At 47.8% G+C, this 13195-nt stretch overlaps 2 pseudogenes; both read right to left on the reverse strand.

The window, feature by feature from the left end:
• Positions 1-838: 838 nt before the first annotated feature.
• Positions 839-6474, reverse strand: LOC148138383 (uncharacterized; annotated as a pseudogene).
• A 712-nt stretch (positions 6475-7186) lies between these two features.
• Positions 7187-10336, reverse strand: LOC148138384 (uncharacterized; annotated as a pseudogene).
• Positions 10337-13195: the final 2859 nt, after the last annotated feature.

The raw sequence follows: 13195 nt of genomic DNA on the forward strand, positions 1-13195 counted from the left end.
CTGGGAGTGTTTAATCGGAACAGTACAGAGGGAGATTTACTCTGTACCTAACCCCGTGCTGTCCCTGTCCTGGGAGTGTTTAATAGGAACAGTGCAGAAGGAGATTTACTCTGTATCTAACCCCGAGCTGTCCCTGTCCTGGGAATGTTTAATAGGAACAGTGCAGAGGGAGATTTACTCTGTATCTCACCCCGCGCTGTCCCTGTCCTGGGAGTGTTTAATACTAACAGTGTAGAGGCAGATTTACTCTGTACCTAACCCCGTGCTGTCCCTGTCCTGGGAGTGTTTAATAGGAACAGTGCAGAAGGAGATTTACTCTGTATCTAACCCCGAGCTGTCCCTGTCCTGGGAATGTTTAATAGGAACAGTGCAGAGGGAGATTTACTCTGTATCTCACCCCGCGCTGTCCCTGTCCTGGGAGTGTTTAATACTAACAGTGTAGAGGCAGATTTACTCTGTACCTAACCCCGTGCAGTCTCTGTCCTGGGAGTGTTTAATAGGAACAGTGCAGAGCGAGATTTACTCTGTATCTCACCCCGCGCTGTCCCTGTCCTGGGTGTGTTTGATGGGGTACAATGTAGAGGGAGATTTACTCCGTATGTTGCCCCATGCTGTCCTGTCCTGGGAGTGTTTAATAGGAACAGTGCAGAGGGAGATTTTCTCTGTATCTAACCCTGCCCTGTCCCTGCCCTGGGAGTGTTCAATTGGAACAGTGCAGTGTGAAATTTACTCTGTATCTAACCCCGAGCTGTCCCTGCCCTGGGAGTTTTTAATAGGAACAGTGCAGAAGGAGATTTACTCTGTATCTCACCCCGTGCTGTCCTGGTTATGGGAGTGTTTAAGAGGAACAGTGCAGAGCGAGATTTACTCTGTATCTCACCGCGTGCTGTCCCTGTCCTGGTAATGTTTAATAGGAACAGTGCAGAGGGAGATTTACTCTGTATCTAACCCCGTGCTGTCCCTGTCCTGGGAGTGTTTAATAGGAACAGTGCAGTGGGAGATTTACTCTGTATCTAGCCCAGTGCTGACTCTGTCCTGGGAGTGTTTGACACGAACAGTGCAGAGGGAGATTTACTCTGTATCTAACACTGTGCTGTCCCTGTCCTGGGAATATTTAATAGGAACAGTGCAGAGGGAGATTTACTCTGTATCTAACCCCGTGCTGTCCCTGTTCTGGGAATGTTTAATAGGAACAGTGCAGAGGGAGATTTACTCTGTATCTCACCCCGTGCTGTCCCTGTTCCGGGAATCTTTAATAGGAACAGTGCAGAGGGAGATTTACTGTGTATCTAACGCCGTGCTGTCTCTGTCATGGAAGTGTTTAACATGAAGAGTGCAGAAGGAGATATACTCTGTACCTAACCCCACGCTGTCCCTGCCCTGGGAGTGTTTAATAGGAACAGTGCAGATGGAGATTTACTCTGTATCTAAACCCACACTGTACCTGTCCTGGGAGTGTTAAATAGGAACAGTGCAGAGGGAGATTTACTCTTTACCTAACCCCGTGCTGTCCCTGTCCTGGGAGTGTTTAATACGAACAGTGCAGAGGGAGATTTTCTCTATATCTAACCCTGCCCTATCCCTGTCCTGGGAGTGTTTAATAGGAACAGTGCAGAGGGAGATTTACTCTGTACCTAACCCCGTGCTGTCCCTGTCCTGGGAGTGTTTAATAGGAACAGTGCAGAAGGAGATTTACTCTGTATCTAACCCCGAGCTGTCCCTGTCCTGGGAATGTTTAATATGAACAGTGCAGAGGGAGATTTACTCTTTACCTAACCCCGTGCTGTCCCTGTCCTGGGAGTGTTTAATACGAACAGTGCAGAGGGAGATTTTCTCTATATCTAACCCTGCCCTATCCCTGTCCTGGGAGTGTTTAATAGGAACAGTGCAGAGGGAGATTTACTCTGTACCTAACCCCGTGCTGTCCCTGTCCTGGGAGTGTTTAATAGGAACAGTGCAGAAGGAGATTTACTCTGTATCTAAACCCACACTGTACCTGTCCTGGGAGTGTTTAATAGGAACAGTGCAGAGGGAGATTTACTCTTTACCTAACCCCGTGCTGTCCCTGTCCTGGGAGTGTTTAATACGAACAGTGCAGAGGGAGATTTTCTCAATATCTAACCCTGCCCTATCCCTGTCCTGGGAGTGTTTAATAGGAACAGTGCAGAGGGAGATTTACTCTGTACCTAACCCCGTGCTGCCCCTGTCCTGGGAGTGTTTAATAGGAACAGTGCAGAGGGAGATTTTCTCTGTATCTGACCCTGCCCTGTCCCTGCCCTGGGAGTGTTCAATTGGAACAGTGCAGTGTGAAATTTACTCTGTATCTAACCCCGAGCTGTCCCTGCCCTGGGAGTTTTTAATAGGAACAGTGCAGAAGGAGATTTACTCTGTATCTCACCCCGTGCTGTCCTAGTTATGGGAGTGTTTAAGAGGAACAGTGCAGAGCGAGATTTACTCTGTATCTCACCCCGTGCTGTTCCTGTCCTGGTAATGTTTAATAGGAACAGTGCAGAGGGAGATTTACTCTGTATGTAACCCTGTGCTGTCCCTGTCCTGGGAATATTTAATAGGAACAGTGCAGACGGAGATTTACTCTGTATCTAACCCCGTGCTGTCCCTGTTCTGGGAATGTTTAATAGGAACAGTGCAGAGGGAGATTTACTCTGTATCTCACCCCGTGCTGTCCCTGTTCCGGGAATCTTTAATAGGAACAGTGCAGAGGGAGATTTACTCTGTATCTAACGCCGTGCTGTCTCTGTCATGGAAGTGTTTAACATGAAGAGTGCAGAAGGAGATATACTCTGTACCTAACCCCACGCTGTCCCTGCCCTGGGAGTGTTTAATAGGAACAGTGCAGATGGAGATTTACTCTGTATCTAAACCCACACTGTACCTGTCCTGGGAGTGTTTAATAGGAACAGTGCAGAGGGAGATTTACTCTTTACCTAACCCCGTGCTGTCCCTGTCCTGGGAGTGTTTAATACGAACAGTGCAGAGGGAGATTTTCTCTGTATCTAACCCTGCCCTATCCCTGTCCTGGGAGTGTTTAATAGGAACAGTGCAGAGGGAGATTTACTCTGTACCTAACCCCGTGCTGTCCCTGTCCTGGGAGTGTTTAATAGGAACAGTGCAGAAGGAGATTTACTCTGTATCTAAACCCACACTGTACCTGTCCTGGGAGTGTTTAATAGGAACAGTGCAGAGGGAGATTTACTCTTTACCTAACCCCGTGCTGTCCCTGTCCTGGGAGTGTTTAATACGAACAGTGCAGAGGGAGATTTTCTCTATATTTAACCCTGTGCTGTCCCTGTCCTGGGAGTGTTTAATAGGAACAGTGCAGAAGGAGATTTTCTCTGTATCTAAACCCACACTGTACCTGTCCTGGGAGTGTTTTATAGGAACAGTGCAGAGGGAGATTTACTCTTTACCTAACCCCGTGCTGTCCCTGTCCTGGGAGTGTTTAATACGAACAGTGCAGAGGGAGATTTTCTCTATATCTAACCCTGCCCTATCCCTGTCCTGGGAGTGTTTAATCGGAACAGTACAGAGGGAGATTTACTCTGTACCTAACCCCGTGCTGTCCCTGTCCTGGGAGTGTTTAATAGGAACAGTGCAGAAGGAGATTTACTCTGTATCTAACCCCGAGCTGTCCCTGTCCTGGGAATGTTTAATAGGAACAGTGCAGAGGGAGATTTACTCTGTATCTCACCCCGCGCTGTCCCTGTCCTGGGAGTGTTTAATACTAACAGTGTAGAGGCAGATTTACTCTGTACCTAACCCCGTGCTGTCCCTGTCCTGGGAGTGTTTAATAGGAACAGTGCAGAAGGAGATTTACTCTGTATCTAACCCCGAGCTGTCCCTGTCCTGGGAATGTTTAATAGGAACAGTGCAGAGGGAGATTTACTCTGTATCTCACCCCGCGCTGTCCCTGTCCTGGGAGTGTTTAATACTAACAGTGTAGAGGCAGATTTACTCTGTACCTAACCCCGTGCAGTCTCTGTCCTGGGAGTGTTTAATAGGAACAGTGCAGAGCGAGATTTACTCTGTATCTCACCCCGCGCTGTCCCTGTCCTGGGTCTGTTTGATGGGGTACAATGTAGAGGGAGATTTACTCCGTATGTTGCCCCATGCTGTCCTGTCCTGGGAGTGTTTAATAGGAACAGTGCAGAGGGAGATTTTCTCTGTATCTAACCCTGCCCTGTCCCTGCCCTGGGAGTGTTCAATTGGAACAGTGCAGTGTGAAATTTACTCTGTATCTAACCCCGAGCTGTCCCTGCCCTGGGAGTTTTTAATAGGAACAGTGCAGAAGGAGATTTACTCTGTATCTCACCCCGTGCTGTCCTGGTTATGGGAGTGTTTAAGAGGAACAGTGCAGAGCGAGATTTATTCTGTATCTCACCGCGTGCTGTCCCTGTCCTGGTAATGTTTAACAGGAACAGTGCAGTGGGAGATTTACTCTGTATCTAGCCCAGTGCTGACTCTGTCCTGGGAGTGTTTGACACGAACAGTGCAGAGGGAGATTTACTCTGTATCTAACACTGTGCTGTCCCTGTCCTGGGAATATTTAATAGGAACAGTGCAGAGGGAGATTTACTCTGTATCTAACCCCGTGCTGTCCCTGTTCTGGGAATGTTTAATAGGAACAGTGCAGAGGGAGATTTACTCTGTATCTCACCCCGTGCTGTCCCTGTTCCGGGAATCTTTAATAGGAACAGTGCAGAGGGAGATTTACTGTGTATCTAACGCCGTGCTGTCTCTGTCATGGAAGTGTTTAACATGAAGAGTGCAGAAGGAGATATACTCTGTACCTAACCCCACGCTGTCCCTGCCCTGGGAGTGTTTAATAGGAACAGTGCAGATGGAGATTTACTCTGTATCTAAACCCACACTGTACCTGTCCTGGGAGTGTTAAATAGGAACAGTGCAGAGGGAGATTTACTCTTTACCTAACCCCGTGCTGTCCCTGTCCTGGGAGTGTTTAATACGAACAGTGCAGAGGGAGATTTTCTCTATATCTAACCCTGCCCTATCCCTGTCCTGGGAGTGTTTAATAGGAACAGTGCAGAGGGAGATTTACTCTGTACCTAACCCCGTGCTGTCCCTGTCCTGGGAGTGTTTAATAGGAACAGTGCAGAAGGAGATTTACTCTGTATCTAACCCCGAGCTGTCCCTGTCCTGGGAATGTTTAATATGAACAGTGCAGAGGGAGATTTACTCTTTACCTAACCCCGTGCTGTCCCTGTCCTGGGAGTGTTTAATACGAACAGTGCAGAGGGAGATTTTCTCTATATCTAACCCTGCCCTATCCCTGTCCTGGGAGTGTTTAATAGGAACAGTGCAGAGGGAGATTTACTCTGTACCTAACCCCGTGCTGTCCCTGTCCTGGGAGTGTTTAATAGGAACAGTGCAGAAGGAGATTTACTCTGTATCTAAACCCACACTGTACCTGTCCTGGGAGTGTTTAATAGGAACAGTGCAGAGGGAGATTTACTCTTTACCTAACCCCGTGCTGTCCCTGTCCTGGGAGTGTTTAATACGAACAGTGCAGAGGGAGATTTTCTCTATATCTAACCCTGCCCTATCCCTGTCCTGGGAGTGTTTAATAGGAACAGTGCAGAGGGAGATTTACTCTGTACCTAACCCCGTGCTGTCCCTGTCCTGGGAGTGTTTAATAGGAACAGTGCAGAAGGAGATTTACTCTGTATCTAACCCCGAGCTGTCCCTGTCCTGGGAATGTTTAATAGGAACAGTGCAGAGGGAGATTTACTCTGTATCTCACCCCGCGCTGTCCCTGTCCTGGGAGTGTTTAATACTAACAGTGTAGAGGCAGATTTACTCTGTACCTAACCCCGTGCAGTCTCTGTCCTGGGAGTGTTTAATAGGAACAGTGCGGAGCGAGATTTACTCTGTATCTCACCCCGCGCTGTCCCTGTCCTGGGTGTGTTTGATGGGGTACAATGTAGAGGGAGATTTACTCCGTATGTTGCCCCATGCTGTCCTGTCCTGGGAGTGTTTAATAGGAACAGTGCAGAGGGAGATTTACTCTTTACCTAACCCCGTGCTGTCCCTGTCCTGGGAGTGTTTAATAGGAACAGTGCAGAGGGAGATTTACTCTGTACCTAACCCCGCGCTGTCCCTGTCCTGGGAGTTTTCAATAGGAACAGTGCAGAGGTAGATTTACTCTTTTCCTAACCCCGTGCTGTCCCTGTCCTGGGAGTGTTTAATAGGAACTTTGCAGAGGGAGATTTACTCTGTATCTAACCCCGTGCTGTCCCTGTCCTGGGAGTGTTTAATAGGAACAGTGCAGAAGGAGATTTACTCTGTATCTAACCCCGTGCTTCCCCTGTCCTGGGAGTGTTTAATAGGAACAGTGCAGAGGGAGATTTACTCTTTACCTAACCCCGCGCAGTCTCTGTTCTGGGAGTGTTTAATAGGAACAGTGCAGAGGGACATTTACTCTTTACCTAACCCCATGCTGTCTCTGTCCTGGGAATGTTTAATTGGAACAGTGCAGTGGGAGATTTACTCTGTATCTAACCCCGTGCTGTCCCTGTCCTGGGAGTGTTTAATTGGAACAGTGCAGTGGGAGATTTACTCTGTATCTAGCCCAGTGCTGTCTCTGTCCTGGGAGTGTTTGACACGAACAGTGCAGAGGGAGATTTTCTCTGTATCTAACCCTGTGCTGTCCTTGTCCTGGGAATATTTAATCGGAACAGTGCAGAGGGAGATTTACTCTGTATCTAACCCCGAGCTGTCCCTGTCCTGGGAATGTTTAATATGAACAGTGCAGAGGGAGATTTACTCTTTACCTAACCCCGTGCTGTCCCTGTCCTGGGAGTGTTTAATACGAACAGTGCAGAGGGAGATTTTCTCTATATCTAACCCTGCCCTATCCCTGTCCTGGGAGTGTTTAATAGGAACAGTGCAGAGGGAGATTTACTCTGTACCTAACCCCGTGCTGTCCCTGTCCTGGGAGTGTTTAATAGGAACAGTGCAGAAGGAGATTTACTCTGTATCTAAACCCACACTGTACCTGTCCTGGGAGTGTTTAATAGGAACAGTGCAGAGGGAGATTTACTCTTTACCTAACCCCGTGCTGTCCCTGTCCTGGGAGTGTTTAATACGAACAGTGCAGAGGGAGATTTTCTCTATATCTAACCCTGCCCTATCCCTGTCCTGGGAGTGTTTAATAGGAACAGTGCAGAGGGAGATTTACTCTGTACCTAACCCCGTGCTGTCCCTGTCCTGGGAGTGTTTAATAGGAACAGTGCAGAGGGAGATTTACTCTGTATCTCACCCCGCGCTGTCCCTGTCCTGGGAATGTTTAATAGGAACAGTGCAGAGGGAGATTTACTCTGTATCTCACCCCGCGCTGTCCCCGTCCTGGGAGTGTTTAATACTAACAGTGTAGAGGCAGATTTACTCTGTACCTAACCCCGTGCAGTCTCTGTCCTGGGAGTGTTTAATAGGAACAGTGCGGAGCGAGATTTACTCTGTATCTCACCCCGCGCTGTCCCTGTCCTGGGTGTGTTTGATGGGGTACAATGTAGAGGGAGATTTACTCCGTATGTTGCCCCATGCTGTCCTGTCCTGGGAGTGTTTAATAGGAACAGTGCAGAGGGAGATTTACTCTTTACCTAACCCCGTGCTGTCCCTGTCCTGGGAGTGTTTAACAGGAACAGTGCAGAGGGAGATTTTCTCTATATCTAACCCTGCCCTATCCCTGTCCTGGGAGTGTTTAATAGGAACAGTGCAGAGGGAGATTTTCTCTATATCTAACCCTGCCCTATCCCTGTCCTGGGAGTGTTTAATAGGAACAGTGCAGAGGGAGATTTACTCTGTATCTAACCCCAAGCTGTCCCTGTCCTGGGAATGTTTAATAGGAACAGTGCAGAGGGAGATTTACTCTGTACCTAACCCCGCGCTGTCCCTGTCCTGGGAGTTTTCAATAGGAACAGTGCAGAGGGAGATTTACTCTTTTCCTAACCCCGTGCTGTCCCTGTCCTGGGAGTGTTTAATAGGAACTTTGCAGAGGGAGATTTACTCTGTATCTAACCCCGTGCTGTCCCTGTCCTGGGAGTGTTTAATAGGAACAGTGCAGAAGGAGATTTACTCTGTATCTAACCCCGTGCTTCCCCTGTCCTGGGAGTGTTTAATAGGAACAGTGCAGAGGGAGATTTACTCCGTATGTAACCCCGCGCAGTCTCTGTTCTGGGAGTGTTTAATAGGAACAGTGCAGAGGGACATTTACTCTTTACCTAACCCCATGCTGTCTCTGTCCTGGGAATGTTTAATATGAACAGTGCAGTTGGAAATTTACTCTGTATCTAACCACGGGCTGTCCCTGTCCTGGGAGTGTTTAATTGGTACAGTGCAGAGGGGATTTATTCTGTATCTAACCCAGCTCTGTCTCTGTCCTGGGACTGTTTAATATGAAAAGTGCAGAGGGAGATTTACTCTGTCCTTAACCCCGCGCTGTCCCTGTCCTGGGAGTGTTTAAAAGGAACAGTGCGGGAGCAAGATTGACTCTATCACTGATCCCGAGCTGTCCCTGTCCTGGGAGTGTTTGATGGGGTACAGTGTAGAGGGAGATTTCCTCCGTATGTAACCCCGTCCTGTCCCTGTCCTGGGAGTGTTTAATAGGAACAGAGCAGAAGGAGATTTACTCTGTATCTAACCACGTGCTGTCCCTTTCCTGGTAGTGTTTAATAGGAACAGTGCAGAGGGAGATTTACACTTTACCTAACCCCGTGCTGTCCCTGTCCTGGGAGTGTTTAATAGGAACAGTGCAGAGGGAGATTTACTCTGTTTCTAACCCCACACTGTACCTGTCCTGGGAATGTTTAATAGGATCAGCGCAGAGAGAGATTTTACTGTACCGAACCCCATGCTGTCTCTGTCCTGGGACTGTTTAATCGGAACATTTCAGAGGGACATTTACTCTGTACCTAATACCGTGCTGTCTCTGTCCTGGGAGTGTTTCATATGAACAGTGCATTTGGAAATTTCATCTGTGTCTCACCACGGGCTGTCCCTGTCCTGGGAGTGTTTAATTGGTACAGTGCAGTGGGAATTTATTCTGTATTTACCACCGTGTTGTATCTGTCCTGGAAATGTTTGAGATGAAAAGTGCAGTGGGAGATTTACTCTGTCCTTAACCCTGCGCTGTCCCTGTCCTGGGAGTGTTTAATTGGAACAGTGCAGTGGGAGATTTACTCTGTATCTAACCCCGTGCTGTCCCTGTCCTGGGAGTGTTTAATTGGAACAGTGCAGTGGGAGATTTACTCTGTATCTAGCCCAGTGCTGTCTCTGTCCTGGGAGTGTTTGACACGAACAGTGCAGAGGGAGATTTTCTCTGTATCTAACCCTGTGCTGTCCTTGTCCTGGCAATATTTAATCGGAACAGTGCAGAGGGAGATTTACTCTGTACCTAACCCCGTGCTGTCCCTGTCCTGGGAGTGTTTAATAGGAACAGTGCAGAAGGAGATTTACTCTGTATCTAAACCCACACTGTACCTGTCCTGGGAGTGTTTAATAGGAACAGTGCAGAGGGAGATTTACTCTTTACCTAACCCCGTGCTGTCCCTGTCCTGGGAGTGTTTAATAGGAACAGTGCAGAGGGAGATTTTCTCTATATCTAACCCTGCCCTATCCCTGTCCTGGGAGTGTTTAATAGGAACAGTGCAGAGGGAGATTTACTCTGTATCTAACCCCAAGCTGTCCCTGTCCTGGGAATGTTTAATAGGAACAGTGCAGAGGGAGATTTACTCTGTATCTAACGCCGTGCTGTCTCTGTCATGGAAGCGTTTAACATGAAGAGTGCAGAAGGAGATATACTCTGTACCTAACCCCACACTGTCCCTGCCCTGGGAGTGTTTAATAGGAACAGTGCAGATGGAGATTTACTCTGTATCTAAACCCACACTGTACCTGTCCTGGGAGTGTTTAATAGGAACAGCGCAGAGGGAGATTTACTCTTTTCCTAACCCCGTGCTGTCCCTGTCCTGGGAGTGTTTAATAGGAACTTTGCAGAGGGAGATTTACTCTTTTCCTAACCCCGTGCTGTCCCTGTCCTGGGAGTGTTTAATAGGAACTTTGCAGAGGGAGATTTACTCTGTATCTAACCCCGTGCTGTCCCTGTCCTGGGAGTGTTTAATAGGAACAGTGCAGAAGGAGATTTACTCTGTATCTAACCCCGTGCTTCCCCTGTCCTGGGAGTGTTTAATAGGAACAGTGCAGAGGGAGATTTACTCTGTTTCTAACCCCACACTGTACCTGTCCTGGGAATGTTTAATAGGATCAGCGCAGAGAGAGATTTTACTGTACCGAACCCCATGCTGTCTCTGTCCTGGGACTGTTTAATCGGAACATTTCAGAGGGACATTTACTCTGTACCTAATACCGTGCTGTCTCTGTCCTGGGAGTGTTTCATATGAACAGTGCATTTGGAAATTTCATCTGTGTCTCACCACGGGCTGTCCCTGTCCTGGGAGTGTTTAATTGGTACAGTGCAGTGGGAATTTATTCTGTATTTACCACCGTGTTGTATCTGTCCTGGAAATGTTTGAGATGAAAAGTGCAGAGGGAGATTTACTCTGTCCTTAACCCTGCGCTGTCCCTGTCCTGGGAGTGTTTAATTGGAACAGTGCAGTGGGAGATTTACTCTGTATCTAACCCCGTGCTGTCCCTGTCCTGGGAGTGTTTAATTGGAACAGTGCAGTGGGAGATTTACTCTGTATCTAACATTGTGCTGTCCTTGTTATGGGAGTGTTTAACATGAACAGTGCAGAAGGAGATTCACTCTGTATACAACCGCGTGTGGTCCCTGACCTGGGCGTGTAGAAAAGGAACAGTACAGATGGAGATTTACTCTGTATCTAACCCCATGCTGTCCCTGTCCTGGGTGTGTTTAATAGGAACAGTGCAGAGGGAGATTTACTCTGTATCTAACGCTGTGCTGTCTCTGTCCTGGAAGTGTTTAACAGGAACAGCGCAGAGGGAGATTTACTCTGTTTCTAACCCCGAGCTGTCTCTGTCCTGGGAGTATTTAATAGGAACAGTGCAGAGGGAGATTTACTCTGAATCTAACGCCGTGATGTCCCTGTTTTGGGAGTGTTAAACAGGAATAGTGCAGAGGGAGATTTACTCTGTATCTAACCCCGAGCTGTCCCTGCCCTGGGAGTTTTTAATAGGAACAGTGCAGAAGGAGATTTACTCTGTGTCTAACCCCGTGCTGTCCTAGTTATGGGAGTGTTTAAGAGGAACAGTGCAGAGCGAGATTTACTCTGTATCTCACCCCGTGCTGTCCCTGTCCTGGTAATGTTTAATAGGAACAGTGCAGAGGGAGATTAACTCTGTATCTAACCCCGTGCTGTCCCTGTCCTGGGAGTGTTTAATAGGAACAGTGCAGTGGGAGATTTACTCTGTATCTAGCCCAGTGCTGTCTCTGTCCTGGGAGTGTTTGACACGAACAGTGCAGAGGGAGATTTACTCTGTATCTAACCCTGTGCTGTCCCTGTCCTGGGAATATTTAATAGGAACAGTGCAGAGGGAGATTTTACTCTGAATCTAACGCTGTGCTGTCTCTGTCATGGAAGTGTTTAACATGAAGAGTGCAGAAGGAGATATACTCTGTACCTAACCCCACGCTGTCCCTGCCCTGGGAGTGTTTAATAGGAACAGTGCAGATGGAGATTTACTCTGTATCTAAACCCACACTGTACCTGTCCTGGGAGTGTTTAATAGGAACAGTGCAGAGGGAGATTTACTCTTTACCTAACCCCGTGCTGTCCCTGTCCTGGGAGTGTTTAATAGGAACTTTGCAGAGGGAGATTTACTCTTTTCCTAACCCCGTGCTGTCCCTGTCCTGGGAGTGTTTAATAGGAACTTTGCAGAGGGAGATTTACTCTGTATCTAACCCCGTGCTGTCCCTGTCCTGGGAGTGTTTAATAGGAACAGTGCAGAAGGAGATTTACTCTGTATCTAACCCCGTGCTTCCCCTGTCCTGGGAGTGTTTAATAGGAACAGTGCAGAGGGAGATTTACTCTGTTTCTAACCCCACACTGTACCTGTCCTGGGAATGTTTAATAGGATCAGCGCAGAGAGAGATTTTACTGTACCGAACCCCATGCTGTCTCTGTCCTGGGACTGTTTAATCGGAACATTTCAGAGGGACATTTACTCTGTACCTAATACCGTGCTGTCTCTGTCCTGGGAGTGTTTCATATGAACAGTGCATTTGGAAATTTCATCTGTGTCTCACCACGGGCTGTCCCTGTCCTGGGAGTGTTTAATTGGTACAGTGCAGTGGGAATTTATTCTGTATTTACCACCGTGTTGTATCTGTCCTGGAAATGTTTGAGATGAAAAGTGCAGAGGGAGATTTACTCTGTCCTTAACCCTGCGCTGTCCCTGTCCTGGGAGTGTTTAATTGGAACAGTGCAGTGGGAGATTTACTCTGTATCTAACCCCGTGCTGTCCCTGTCCTGGGAGTGTTTAATTGGAACAGTGCAGTGGGAGATTTACTCTGTATCTAACATTGTGCTGTCCTTGTTATGGGAGTGTTTAACATGAACAGTGCAGAAGGAGATTCACTCTGTATACAACCGCGTGTGGTCCCTGACCTGGGCGTGTAGAAAAGGAACAGTACAGATGGAGATTTACTCTGTATCTAACCCCATGCTGTCCCTGTCCTGGGTGTGTTTAATAGGAACAGTGCAGAGGGAGATTTACTCTGTATCTAACGCTGTGCTGTCTCTGTCCTGGAAGTGTTTAACAGGAACAGCGCAGAGGGAGATTTACTCTGTTTCTAACCCCGAGCTGTCTCTGTCCTGGGAGTATTTAATAGGAACAGTGCAGAGGGAGATTTACTCTGAATCTAACGCCGTGATGTCCCTGTTTTGGGAGTGTTAAACAGGAATAGTGCAGAGGGAGATTTACTCTGTATCTAACCCCGAGCTGTCCCTGCCCTGGGAGTTTTTAATAGGAACAGTGCAGAAGGAGATTTACTCTGTGTCTAACCCCGTGCTGTCCTAGTTATGGGAGTGTTTAAGAGGAACAGTGCAGAGCGAGATTTACTCTGTATCTCACCCCGTGCTGTCCCTGTCCTGGTAATGTTTAATAGGAACAGTGCAGAGGGAGATTAACTCTGTATCTAACCCCGTGCTGTCCCTGTCCTGGGAGTGTTTAATAGGAA

Source organism: Chiloscyllium plagiosum, unplaced genomic scaffold (assembly GCF_037043375.1).
Source record: "Chiloscyllium plagiosum isolate Xiang-an unplaced genomic scaffold, Cpla_swu_hap1 HiC_scaffold_40, whole genome shotgun sequence".
Taxonomy (NCBI): Eukaryota; Metazoa; Chordata; class Chondrichthyes; order Orectolobiformes; family Hemiscylliidae; genus Chiloscyllium; species Chiloscyllium plagiosum.